At 40.9% G+C, this 14,854-nt stretch overlaps 1 protein-coding gene across 1 annotated transcript in view; it reads right to left on the bottom strand.

Moving 5' to 3' along the window:
* Positions 1-14,854, bottom strand: part of si:dkey-237h12.3 (teneurin-3) — a 157,679-nt gene that overhangs the window by 88,265 nt on the left and 54,560 nt on the right. The window lies entirely within an intron of this gene.

Raw genomic sequence — 14,854 nt, 5'->3', positions numbered from 1 at the left:
TGTTTGAAGGACATCATGCATTGTTTCAGTGAGGCTGCCTCTTTAGTGGCTATGCAAATTGTCGCTGTCAGTGTGCCTTTGCCTCTCGCTGCACACCTGTCAACACGAAGCAAACCTCCAGCAGCTGACAAACAACCCCTACGTCGCTTCCGCAAGGCTGAGGAAATGTATGCGTGTCATTCAGAAATAATTTTCTACAGGAATTATTTCTCAGCTGTATAATTCATTACGGACTCGGGGCCTATGGGAAGGGCAGGCAACAGTTGACATGACAGTGTCCTATTTCAGGGTTATAACCTATGTAGATATTGTTATAATACTGTGTGTACTGAGACACATTATGAGTTAAATCAACATAGTCAAACGTTTCATGTAAAAGTAATACATTATTTATAAAAAATGTATTTTACCTTTATTTAACTAGGCAAGTCAGTTAAGAACAAATTATTATTTACAATGACGGCCTACAATGTTAGAAGTTCCAGGAGGGAACATCCATAGCAGGGTGTAATACATGTTATTGTGTGTTAAATCTTCAAGGGGAAGGAGGGTTACCAACATGTTTTAATAGGGCACAGACACTTTTGTTCAGTTTCAAATTCCTCAAAACTCACCCAATGAATGGCATCAAACACATGTTCTAACATCAAACACAACATAAGCAGCATGTGAAGTGACAACCATTTAACCATCTTAAAAAGTCACATCCAAAACCATTCAAAGTTACTTTTCAGACACAGAAATAATCATTTCATAAGCTTGTATGAATATTGCATAGTGTGAACTGTGGGTGAAACATCTGAAACGTTGATCTGCTATGGTGACCCTGTAATGGTCTATTGTCTTTTGTCTAGAAATATCCTATGTTAGGAACAACACTACACTTTCAATGGTTTATAATTAAGAAAGGTTTTTATGTATTTCTACTAGTTAATGTTTATTGGACTTTTGAGTTAGGTTGAGATAAGCTTTACACAAATCCATTGTTATTACAATATTGTATGTATCATTCTGTAGCAGCCCTTTCAACCAAATTGTATGTTAATGTAAATTATCAAAACATCTCATTTGAGCTCAATAAAATCTTGAAACTATGGAAATGCCTCTATCTTCATGAGTTCACCTTGTGGGGTCAAATGTAGATTAGCAAAGATATTGACTGGCTCATTGTACTGCCTCAAGGTTTAATGAAGACATACAATTGGTTACAGTGGTTGTTATCCCGTCAAGTTACGCACAGAATGACTACGTGGGAACTTGATTACATTACATAACGAAATCATCTTCTTGTACTTGGTTATTATAATTCATTGATAAATAAGATAACCCTTTACATACAAATTAGAACACTTCGACTTGGTAGAGTCCATCGGCATATCTAAATATATCTAAATATCTAAGCATTTGAGATGACATATTTTTTCACTATTTATCTTGCTTTGGTAATAGATATTTCATGTATTGGGTGGCCAGACATATATGAAGTGGGAATTTCTGCACTTTCTAAACATTCACTTTTTATAAATGTATTTGGTGCTGAGACAAAGGTCAACATCTTTACATTCATTTAATAGATATTAATTGCACATCTCATGTGATCTCCACACCTCATCAAGTCCAATGTCAACTGCACCGTGATGCTGGTAAGCAATCAAACCAATTGGCACCGGTGGGCTTCATCATTAATTGCCACCCATGCGCCAGTGAGTGTGGTGGGAGAGAGAGCGCCTTGCAAATGTTCTCGCATGTGCACGTGAGAGGATATGCACACGAATGCATGTGTTCAAGAGTGTGAAACAATGATTCTCTGAGACAGCTTGCCATTCTCTTACACCAAAACACAGGCAATTAACCTGATATTTTAAGAGCGAGGAGCCCTGGGATGAAACAGCTGTGTGTTTTCTGGGGCTATGATTTGAAATCAGATCAAGACAGATGCCTCCCTTCCATAACTCCTCAATGTCATCGTGTCATTGTCTCCGTCAGACGAGATGCTTTAATTAAAGGCCCTTTTTGATTCATACTGCATGCTGGCTGCTGAAACGACAACCTCATTCAGATCTTAATGGCGCCTGCGATATCTATCAAACGCCGGGTTTATGAAGCGTCTATTCTTTCACAATAATGTCTCTCGAAGCGGTATTCCCTTTGGTGCATTTTTAATTCTTGGTTTTTAGAAGAATGTGTTTGTGCTTATTCATCAGGAACCCTTTTGGGAATTGGACCGACAGGTTTTTGCATCTCTTTGTGTCTATGTGTGTTACTTTCCTTTCGACTCCCATCGTCAAGTTGCACAATTTAGGATTACAATCAGTCAGTGAAAAAAGCAAGCGGTTTTAAGGTTTCGTTAAGAACATTACATTCTTAAAGACGATTACCATTAACCTCTACAAAATCCATCAGTACAGCTGCTGTTCGATGTCTGATCCATTCTCAACGGCTAAGAGTCCCTTGGCTGTTAGCTGGATTTGTCTTGATCTTTCTCTATCTTGCAATCCCTGGAAAGTCTGCTTCAATGGCTTTCTCAGGTATTCCCTCTTCTGAAATATCTCCTCATGATGAGTCCATTGGTTCTGAATACAGAGTACAATATTTGACACGGCACCAGGCGGCAATTAAAAGCTGTTTTGCAGAACAACAACAATCTGAGGACTATAAGCTTGAACAAAATGGTAAAAGGCTTTTAAAAATGTGCAAAAATTGCAAAGGTCTTCAGACACTTAAGTGTCTATTAAGTGATGGAAGCAACTGATAATGGCTATGAAATGGCATTCACTTGGACTATTTAGTCCTTCACCATTATGAAAATTGTAGGATATTATCACCATTCCATTGAAAATAAATAAGAGCAGGAAGTTCCATTGTGTCAGTTCAGGGATCTTGATCTACCATTTCATAGCTAGTGAATAATTATGAACATACCCAGCCTAGAATAATCTCTTTACAGAGTCTTCTGTTTTAGTCACTATAGGCACTATTGTGTCAATTAACACTTTTAAGTGTGTGATCAGGCTGCATGTATTACTATCCTGTCTCTGGTTGGACGATCGGTTAGCTTTAGCAGAGCTCTGTAGTGGGCCGGCAGCTCAGACTCATATTGGATGGCCTAGGGGAGTACAGTCAACCCTGCTGGGATCCAGAACCATTAGAACCACCTTCCTGGTGACTTTTAGGAAATTCTTCAGCAAAGAGAAGGGTTGTAGCTTTGAACTATAAGGGCCTGAAGTTCAGGAGAGCTCCTTTTGAATTCCCTCAAACTTCCTGCTACCTTACCCTGTCAAACACACCAGCCCTCTCCTTACCCAGCTTCTCATCACATCAATGAACTCTTACATTCCCCCCCAATTCATCTCACCACAGAAGGCCAGGGTAACATTTCAATATGACATAATTATTAGTATGAGGGTGTAAAGAAAGATACAATGATGATTTTAAACATGGTCTCCACGCATCGCGCCGACAGAAACAAACATCTTTCTGGTAAGAAGAGGGGCGGGGGTGTATGCCTTATCGCTAACGAGAAGTGGTGTGGTCACAAAAGCATACAGGAACTCAAGTCCTTCTGTTCACCTGATTTAGAATTCCTCACAATCAAATGTCGACCGCATTATCTACCAAGGGAATTCTCTTCAATTATAATCACAGCCGTATATATTCCCCCCCAAGCAGACACATCGATGGCTCTGAACGAACTTTATTTGACTCTTTGCAAACTGGAATCCATACATCCTGAGGCTGCATTCATTGTAGCCGGGGATTTTAACAAGGCTAATCTGAAAACAAGACTCCCTAAATTGTATCAGCATATCGATTGCGCAACCAGGGCTGGCAAAACCTTGGATCACTGCTATTCTAACTTCCGCAACGCATATAAGGCCCTGCCCCGCCCTCCTTTCGGAAAAGCTGACCACGACTCCATTTTGTTGATCCCTGCCTACAGACAGAAACTAAAACAAGAAGCTCCCACGCTGAGGTCTGTTCAACGCTGGTCCGACCAATCTGATTCCACACTCCAAGACTGCTTCCATCACGTGGACTGGGATATGTTTCGTATTGCGTCAGACAACAACATTGACGAATACGCTGATTCGGTGTGCGAGTTCATTAGAACGTGCGTTGAAGATGTCGTTCCCATAGCAACGATTAAAACATTCCCAAACCAGAAACCGTGGATTGATGGCAGCATTCGCGTGAAACTGAAAGCGCGAACCACTGCTTTTAATCAGGGCAAGGTGACCGGAAACATGACCGAATACAAACAGTGTAGCTATTCCCTCCGCAAGGCAATCAAACAAGCTAAGAGTCAGTATAGAGACAAAGTAGAATCTCAATTCAACGGCTCAGACACAAGAGGTATGTGGCAGGGTCTACAGTCAATCATGGATTACAAAATGAAAACCAGCCCCGTCACGGACCAGGATGTCTTGCTCCCAGGCAGACTAAATAACTTTTTTGCCCGCTTTGAGGACAATACAGTGCCATTGACACGGCCTGCAACCAAAACATGCGGCCTCTCCTTCACTGCAGCCGAGGTGAGTAAAACATTTAAACGTGTTAACCCTCGCAAGGCTGCAGGCCCAGACGGCATCCCCAGCCGCGCCCTCAGAGCATGCGCAGACCAGCTGGCTGGTGTGTTTACGGACATATTCAATCAATCCCTATCCCAGTCTGCTGTTCCCACATGCTTCAAGAGGGCCACCATTGTTCCTGTTCCCAAGAAAGCTAAGGTAACTGAGCTAAACGACTACCGTGGAGTAGCACTCACTTCCGTCATCATGAAGTGCTTTGAGAGACTAGTCAAGGACCATATCACCTCCACCCTACCTGACACCCTAGACCCACTCCAATTTGCTTACCGCCCAAATAGGTCCACAGACGATGCAATCTCAACCACACTGCACACTGCCCTAACCCATCTGGACAAGAGGAATACCTATGTGAGAATGCTGTTCATCGACTACAGCTCGGCATTTAACACCATAGTACCCTCCAAGCTCGTCATCAAGCTCGAGACCCTGGGTCTCGACCCCGCCCTGTGCAACTGGGTACTGGACTTCCTGACGGGCCGCCCCCAGGTGGTGAGGGTAGGCAACAACATCTCCACCCCGCTGATCCTCAACACTGGGGCCCCACAAGGGTGCATTCTGAGCCCTCTCCTGTACTCCCTGTTCACCTACGACTGCGTGGCCACGCACGCCTCCAACTCAATCATCAAGTTTGCGGACGAGACAACAGTGGTAGGCTTGATTACCAACAACGACGAGACGGCCTACAGGGAGGAGGTGAGGGCCGTACTCGATGTTTTGGAATTGTTAGTTAGATTACTTGTTGGTTATTACTGCATTGTCGGAACTAGAAGCACAAGCATTTTGCTACACTCGCATTAACATCTGCTAACCATGTGTATGTGACAAATCAAATTTGATTTGATTTGATGATGAAATGTTGAACATTCAATAACATACTTCAGTAGGTCTCCCTGTCTCCCTGACTAAACATGACAACTTATAGATCACCAAAACAATCATCACTACTAGCTGTTGCTACAGACATGTATTGCAATTACAAGTTGTAGTTATTCATAAGTAGCTGGGATAAGCCAACCAGCAAGCTGTTAGTCTCATGTTGACAGCTATTATCTCAGTAACCATGTTTCCATCCACAGTTTTTATGCGAGTAAAGTCATACCAAATAACAAAAAATCATGACAGCTGTGATGGAAACCGGACGTTTTGGAACAATGAATTATGTGAGAAATGGCAGTGGAAACACCTTAATGCGCAAATATTGATATAAAAACCATCATATTGAAGTAAACTTGGAGGCACGCGACAATATGGTGTAAGGTCTTTCCACTACAACTCAGGAAAGCATGCAGTTGTTACGATCGTTTAGAGATGGATTGGACCAAGGTGCAGCGTGGTAAGCGTACATCATTTTATTAGATGAACAAGAAACAAAAATAACAACCTACAACCAAACATGACTCTATATGCAGTAGAGAACGCAACTACACACATACAAGATCCCACAAACCTAAGGTTTAAGGTCTCCATGGTGCGTGGAGATGGCACCGGATAGACCGGACCAAGAAGGCGCACTGGAGATCTGGAGCACCGAGCCTGCCCAACCTTACCTGGTTGAATGCTCCCCGTAGCCAGGCCAGTGCGACGAGGTGGAATAGCCCGCACTGGGCTAGACAATAACCCACGAAATACCCAAAGAAGATGGCTGCCTAAATATGGTTCCCAATCAGAGACAACAATAAACACCTAGATGAAAACAACCCCATAAATCTACAAAACCCCTAGACAGTACAAACGCCCTAGAAAGAGACAAAAACACACATTTCACCCATGTCACACCCTGACCTAACCAAAATAATAAAGAAAACAAAGAATACTAAGGTCAGGGCGTGACAAGCTGCCTCTGATTGGGAACCATACCCGGCCAACAAAGAAATAGAAAAACTAGAATGCCCACCAAAATCACACCCTGGGCGTGACAGCAGTTTATTGGGCTACAGACTAAATAAGTTATGAACTTCAGAGGGTGGTGAAAGTGCACAGTGATCTTGATGCTCCTTTCCAAAAAATATTGAGGTTCTTATTCTGATCGATGCTTGACTGCCATTTGACAAATAATAATCTCATCATTGTAGACTAGCCTACCTGCACAGCCTACCCGCACTGTATCTGCAAAATGTTGGCTAGAGCGCAGGTCCCAAGACAAGAGTCATTATGCACTGATTTTTATCTGCAACAAGTCCGTTCGGTGGAAACACACAACTGGTGGGAAAATGTGCATATTGTCTTTATGCGGATTTTAGAATATTCGCTTGAAAATCTGTCGCCAATTGGATGAAAAGATAGCTAGTGTCAGAAAATGTTTAAGATTATTTTAAAGGAGAAATAAATAACAATGCTTTTCATCTTAGATTCAGATGATCCTAATAACCCTGCCATTCAACAGAGAAGAAGCATAACATGTGATGTGACACATGATGGATAGGAGATGGACAGGAGATAGACAGGAGATGAAAAACAGCTCTAGGTGTCATTACCCAAACATTAGACAGCCAATTTGTCCTGCCAGCATTACGGGTTCAACCAGGTGCCAAGACCTTTTCTTCATCAAAAAGACTTGTGACCTGGATAGGTAGTACCATTAGTCAGTATGACTGCCTTGTGTTGTCATGGTGATGGACAGACGGCAGCAGGAAATGAATCCTGGTTGAGAGTTGAGGACTAGTGGAGGCTGGAAAAGGAGTGGCTCCAGAAATGATATTGATTGTAGCATTGCCCCTATTGAACATATTATATACTGTCGGTTTGTAAGGCTCATTGGTCAAACCTCCGCCACAGCATTATTTTCTGGTCGCTTCAAAATTACCCATTCAAAAAGGTATGTAGGCTGCCTGCCTGGAATAGGTGAAGATACTTCAACTGTAAACACCTTCAAAACAATCAGTCATTTCTCTTTTCAAAAAAATGTTTTAGGCTCTAATGGCGTTCTCCAGTGTCTTTAGTGCAGCAATTCAACCCTGTCAGGTGGACTATTGATATGCCTCTTGTTCACTTAGGCCACACCTTCCAAATCACTTGAGCAAATGGAACCAGGAAAAACAGGCCATTTGGGGTTCTAATAGCTGTCACAATGGTTGCTATAATTGCATTTCCCGAGCGAAACACTGTTCAAAGGGATAGAGAAGAGACCTGTCAACAGTTAAAAAGGGGAAAGCATTCCCTTCACAAATAATGGCAAGTATTTTGTTTACAACTTGACACGTTTCCACTTTCAGCTGATTCATTTTTCTAATGGACTACGTAACAAAGGCACTCTTTAAATGAGCAATATGTGGACTGAAATACAGCTATAGGGCCTATAGAACGTCTACACCCCCTTGGATTTATTTGAGTTGTGTTACAAAGTTCGATTAAAATGGATTTGTCATTTTTTGTCAAAGATCTTCACAAAATACTCAAAATACTCAATTTTTTTTGTATTCATGAAAAATAAAACACTAATGTACCTTGATTAGATAGTGTAAGTATTCATCCCCCTGAGTCAACACATGTTAGAAACACCTTTGGCAGTGATTACAGCTGTGTGTCTTCTTGGGTAAGTCTCATAAGTGCTTCACGCACCTGTATTGTCCAATGTTTGCCCACTATTCTTTTCAAAATTCTTCAAGCTCTGTGGGGATTATGACTAGACAGCAATTGTTAAGTATTGGAATACATTTTCGAGCAGATTCATGTCAAAACTGTAACTTTGCCACTCAGGAACATTCACTGTTTTCTTGGTAAGCATATCCACTGTAGATTTGGCCTTGTGTTGTAGGTTATTGTCCAACTGAAAGGTGAATTCTTCTCCCAGTGTCTGGGGAAAAGCAGACTGAAGCAGGTTTTTCTCTAGGAGTTTGCCGTTTCTTTTTATTCTGAAAAACTCCCCAGCCTTTGCTGATGTCAAGTATACGTATACCATGATGCAGCTACCACCATGCTTGAAAATAAGGACGCAGTTACTCAGTGATGTGTTGTCTTGCATTTGCCCCAAACAGGGCTTTGCATTTAGGCCAAAAAGTTTCTTCATTTGCACATTTTTTGCAGTATTACAGTTCAGAAGGACGACTGTATCTTTGATGTTTCTGAGTGGTTTAATAAATAATCCACAGCATAATTATAAACTTGACCATGCTTAAAAAGATATTCAATGTCTGATTTGCTATTTCTACACATCTACCAATCACTGCCCTTCTATAAGAGGCTTTCGGATATTTGAAGCTGTGCTTGAAATTCAGTACTTGACTGAGGGACCTTAAAGATGTTGTACCTATGGGGGACAGAGGAAGGGTTTAAAATAATGTCAACCCATTTTATTTCACACAGAGTGAGTCCATATAACTTATTATGTGATTTGTTAAGCCAAATTTGACTTCTGAACTAATTTAGGCTTGCCTAAAAAAAGGAGGGAATACTTATGCAACGACTATATTTTAGTTATAAAAAATAAATAACTTTCTTTTCACTTTGACATCATGGAGTATTTTGTGTAGATTAATTACTGAAATCTATTTCAATCCCACTTTGTAACGCAACAACAACAAAAAGGTTCAAGGGAATGTAGACTTTCTATAGGCCCTGTACTTCCTCAAAAGAACCCAACAAATTGACTAACAATGGCATAGCTGCAATCGCTATCTACAGACAATGCTTCACTGCAAATCCTGAGACCAGCATTACTCTCTGCTTTAGAGATAAATGATGGCTCGAAGGTCGAGACATAATCTGACACCAGTGCTTCCAAAAACATATGATACCCCACTGTCCAGTATTATCCCCAGTTGTATTGTGACATTGTAGTGGCTGACATCCTGCTTTCTAAGGGAAGGTTTATAAGGCCAAGGCTATAAATTGATATCCTACCGTTACAGTGCTGTTTGACACAGACCAGGGCATTCTAGAATATTTCAAAGCCAAGGATATGGCTCTTCCAGGGGAGGCAGTTATTTTCCACAACATTGATCCTCTCCCCCACATTCATACACAAATGCACATGAATGCACACATCTAAGCACCATGAACACACACCACAAGAACCCACCAACCAACCAGTTTGGACTTCCTGATGTTTTCCAATCTTTCTTCATACCATCTCTATCCCTATCCCCCTCTCCCTATCCCTCTCTCCCTATCCCTCTATCCCTATCCCTCTCTCCCTATCCCTCTCTCCCTATCCCCTTCTCAGCATCCCATGTACAGCAACCAGTGTACCCTCTAATGATCCAGCCTGCACAATCAGCATTATGATATGGCCCCAGGCTCCATGCAGAGGACACTGGCAGAGTCTTGAACATTGCATATGCTCAGGGCTAGAAAGTAAAATATGCAGTCTTGATTTGCTGAGGCAACTAAACCAACTCCAAGTGCACAACATGATGCATAGAACCTTCCCAATTGAAACGTATGATCAAAGCTATTCGTTGTTTGGGGATTCTATCGATCAGTAAAGAAAATATAGATATTGCTTGTTTGTTTGCTTCAGAGTACAGGAAGACTTACCGTATCATTAAGTGGGCCTAGACACTTACATACAAATTCTATTTTGAAACCAGGGAACATAACTGAAAACATTTTAATTTTAATTTTTTATGTGATGGGGAGAAAAAAAATCGATGGAGAACATGAAAATGACTCTATCTTCTTTTTACTTTTTAAATAATGAGCGAACATGTTTACAGCACTTTTATTTCCATGACTGATCGAACTGGTTTTCTAATGCTCTCTCTTGTCTCTCTGCTGCAGACATATAGTGAGCAATATAAAATGTAAAATGACAGTATTCAATCGCAATATATAGAATCATGAGAATCACAATACATATTGTATCGGTGTATGTTGATAAATCGCATTTCTCCTGGCAATTCACAGCCCTAATTGTTATCAATGCATGGTTTATGCATCAACGTCAGATAAGTGCATGTATCTCAACTTTATTTTTTATTTGAGATTTTGTCTTTGAAATTAATCCTGCACACAACACACTTATTGAAACCACCATCCACTTCATGAATCCCTTCTGTGGCAGTACTCGTTACTACCAAATTCATTAGTGAAATTGGCTGCTAAGTTAAGCTGCTGTGCAACAGCCCTTGATTCTGAAGATACCTTTCTTTTCATTGGCTATTATGGTAACTCAATAGCAGGACCAGCCAGACTTACTGTCCTCCAAACGTGTCTAATGCAGTGGTAACTGACAACAGCAGACAGGCATCAACTGTTCCAGCCTTGATTCACTGAAGACAAATCAGCCTAGGCGGTATCTGTCATGTATCAGACTAAACCTAACATTTCACTTTGTTTGGCAGCTATTGATTTTTCACCTTAATGTTGTCTCCAAGAGGCATCCCACTCTTACATGTAAACCCTCCACTAGATTCCAGAGAATTGTGGATACAGCATAGGTTGTAGATGTTTTTCCTCATGTTAGTTTTGGTGGAGTCTAGGTCATTTTAAATCTGTGCTCATCACTTGAGTGTAAGGACTAAATACAAAATTACTAATTGATGTATCAGTTGAGAATATGGACTAATATATGAACTAAATAAAAACATTATACTGCAGATATTTTCAATGAACACCTAATGATACTATACCACTGGAGGAGCAGTAGTTCAGAACTGTTCTACAGGATTTGGACAATCTTCCAACCATGAGCTTCAAGTATTGCATGGATGGTCTTGCATGCACCACAAAGTCGTCAGGGTTAGGCTGTGGAGATTACATATTGTGCCTTTAAACAGCTTTTCTATGAATTATAGCCAGAAGTGACTCTCAGTGGTATGGCCAGTTTACCTGCTGGTGCAGTAAAGCACATGTGTGGATGCTAGGAGAGTGTTAACAGAATAAGGATAGCGAGAATGATACAACAGACAAGCAAGTGGGCTGAAAACACTGCATTACATGTCCATGGCTTCCATACACTTACAGTGCTAATATGCAGAAACAACTTTTGGGTCCACAATGACATGAATCATAATGACAGCCATTAGTTAGGAATCATACCGGCAGTCATTAGCTATAAATCATACAGGCAGTCATTAGCTATAAATCATACAGGCAGTCATTAGCTATGAATCATACAGGCAGTCATTAGCTATGAATCATACCGGCATCCATTAGCTACAAATCATACCGGCAGTCATTAGCTATGAATCATACAGGCAACTATTAGCTATGAATCATACCGGCAACTATTAGCTAAGAATCATACCGGCAACTATTAGCTATGAATCATACCAGCAGCCATTAGTTATGAATCACTCCGGCAGCCATTAGCTATGAATAATACCGGCAGTCATTAGCTATGAATAATACCGGCAGTCATTAGCTATAAATCATACAGGCAGTCATTAGCTATGAATCATACCAGCATCCATTAGCTATAAATTATACCGGCAGTCATTAGCTATGAATCATACAGGCAACTATTAGCTATGAATCATACCGGCAACTATTAGCTATGAATCATACCGGCAACTATTAGCTATGAATAATACGGGCAGCCATTAGCTATAAATCATACCGGCAGTCATTAGCTATGAATCATACAGGCAACTATTAGCTATGAATCATACTGGCAACTATTAGCTATAAATCATATCGGCATCCATTAGCTATAAATCATACCGGCAGTCATTAGCTATGAATCATACAGGCAACTATTAGCTATGAATCATACCGACAGCCATTAGCTATGAATAATTTCAACAGACATTAGCTATGAATCATACCGGCAACAATTAGCTATGAATCATACAGGCAACTATTAGTTATGAATCATACCGGCAGCCATTAGCTATGAATAATACCGGCAGTCATTAGCTATTAATCATACCGGCAACTATTAGCTATGAATTATACCGGCAACTATTATCTATGAATCATACCGGCAGCCATTAGATATGAATCATACCGGCAGTCATTAGCTATGAATCATACCGGAAGCTATGAGATATGAATTATACCGTCAGCCATTAGATATTAATCATACCGGCCGATATCTATTAACATTCTAGCAAACCATCTTCTCATCCTGGTGCATATCAAGTTCTGAACTACTCATAATACAGTATAATGGAGTCTTTTGAATTTGCCACAGGGCCGAGAAAGAGAAGGAGTATTTTCTAGACAACAGGTCACAACCTACTCACAACAATCCACTCCAGAACAAAAAGTAAAACAGCACTTATTTTACCACTCATCCCACTTAATTTCTCTATCATTTTTCAGTGTAAGTGATTTATTTAAGACCATATTTGCAATTCAAGACACTATGCTAATCTTTCACTCAATCTACTCTTGTTTGCACCAATTAGATAAGGAAATCACATAATCAACAAGTGCTATTTCAAGTGAGCTATTACGATCTGCCCTCTTCCTATTTCACCCACTAGTAGTGGGAGGTGAAGCCTGGGACATGTAGACACCCCTGCTGTGTTTCCTAAGACTGAAATATACTACTAATCTGAATATGGACTATTATGACAAAAATACACAATGGAAAGTGAGAAGAAAGCTCACAGGAGAAAAAGTGATTAGAGAAGATTAGAAAATGGCCACATATGGTTCTGTGAAACGATCAGTTATCGGCTTCGAGAGGAGCAGCTGGAAGGTTCCTGGCAGAATACATACTGTATGGCTATAGGGTTTGTTATACTCTGTCAACAAAAGCTTTACTGATATAGTTGGAATTCCATAGCCAACACTCTAGAATCACTTCTTTGATCCAGAGGTTTAATTTGACCTCGACCAATAATGCCGACATAAGCTTTTTTCTAATGCCTTTTTAGCCACTTTTCCTGTATTTTTCTTGGAAAACTCCTGGCCGCTACTGGAGAGGAGTACAGGGTGTTGATAGGAGACATCTTTTTAACACAAGACTGAGCGAGCTAGGAGTGACAGGGGAGGAGGATCAACTAAAATGTATGGAACAACAACAGAACAGATAACGAACCAGGTTTAGAATGCTGTGGAGAGCAGAGATGCACCATACCAGCCAGTTTTAGAATGCTGTGGAGAGCAGAGATGCACTACACCTAGCCAGGTTTAGAATGCTGTGGAGAGCAGAGATGCACTACACCTAGCCAGGTTTAGAATGCTGTGGAGAGCAGAGATGCACCATACCAGCCAGGTTTAGAATGCTGTGGAGAGCAGAGATGCACTACACCTAGCCAGGTTTAGAATGCTGTGGAGAGCAGAGATGCACTACACCTAGCCAGGTTTAGAATGCTGTGGAGAGCAGAGATGCACTACACCTAGCCAGGTTTAGAATGCTGTGGAGAGCAGAGATGCACTACACCTAGCCAGGTTTAGAATGCTGTGGAGAGCAGAGATGCACTACACCTAGCCAGGTTTAGAATGCTGTGGAGAGCAGAGATGCACTACACCCAGCCAGGTTTAGAATGCTGTGGAGAGCAGAGATGCACTACACCTAGCCAGGTTTAGAATGCTACGGAGAGCAGATATGCACCACACCTAGACAGGTTCCAAATGCTATAGAGAGTGGAGATGCACCATACCTAGCCAGATTTAGAATGCTATGGAGAGCAGATATGCACCACACCTAGCAGAGGATGGTGAGTACTGATGTGACTGACAATATCTCCTCAATGCCGGCAGAAAGAAGTAAATAACATATGATCATATGACCTGTTTGCAAGGCATAACTCAGTGCATCGAGGTCTATATTGGCTATAGATTAGGGCCAATAAAATGTATTTTACTGACAATATGTCTACATGATGATGAGGATTGTTTGGAACGTTAATCTGGGTTAAGGTGTTCAATACATGCAGGGTTGGTTGGAATGTTAATCTGGGTTAAGGTGTTCAATACATACAGGGTTAGTTGGAACGTTAATCTGGGTTAAAGTGTTCAATACATGCAGGGTTGGTTGGAATGTTAATCTGTGTTAAGGACTTCAATACATCCATGGTTGGTTGGAATGTTAATCTGGGTTAAAGTGTTCAATACATACAGGGTTAGTTGGAATGTCAATCTGGGTTAAAGTGTTCAATACATGCAGGGTTGGTTGGAATGTTAATCTGTGTTAAGGACTTCAATACATGCAGAGTTGGTTGGAATGTTAATCTGTGTTAAGGACTTCAATACATGCAGAGTTGGTTGGAATGTTAATCTGTGTTAAGGTCTTCAATGCATGCAGAGTTGGTTGGAATGTTAATCTGTGTTAAGGACTTCAATACATGCAGAGTTGGTTGGAATGTTAATCACGGTTAAGGTGTTCAGTACATGCATGGTTGGTTGATGACAGAATTTAAGAGTTACATATT

The sequence above is a fragment of the Oncorhynchus kisutch genome, linkage group LG19, assembly GCF_002021735.2.
Source record: "Oncorhynchus kisutch isolate 150728-3 linkage group LG19, Okis_V2, whole genome shotgun sequence".
In the NCBI taxonomy this organism is placed as follows: domain Eukaryota; kingdom Metazoa; phylum Chordata; class Actinopteri; order Salmoniformes; family Salmonidae; genus Oncorhynchus; species Oncorhynchus kisutch.
This window is presented reverse-complemented; position numbering and strand designations above follow the sequence as displayed.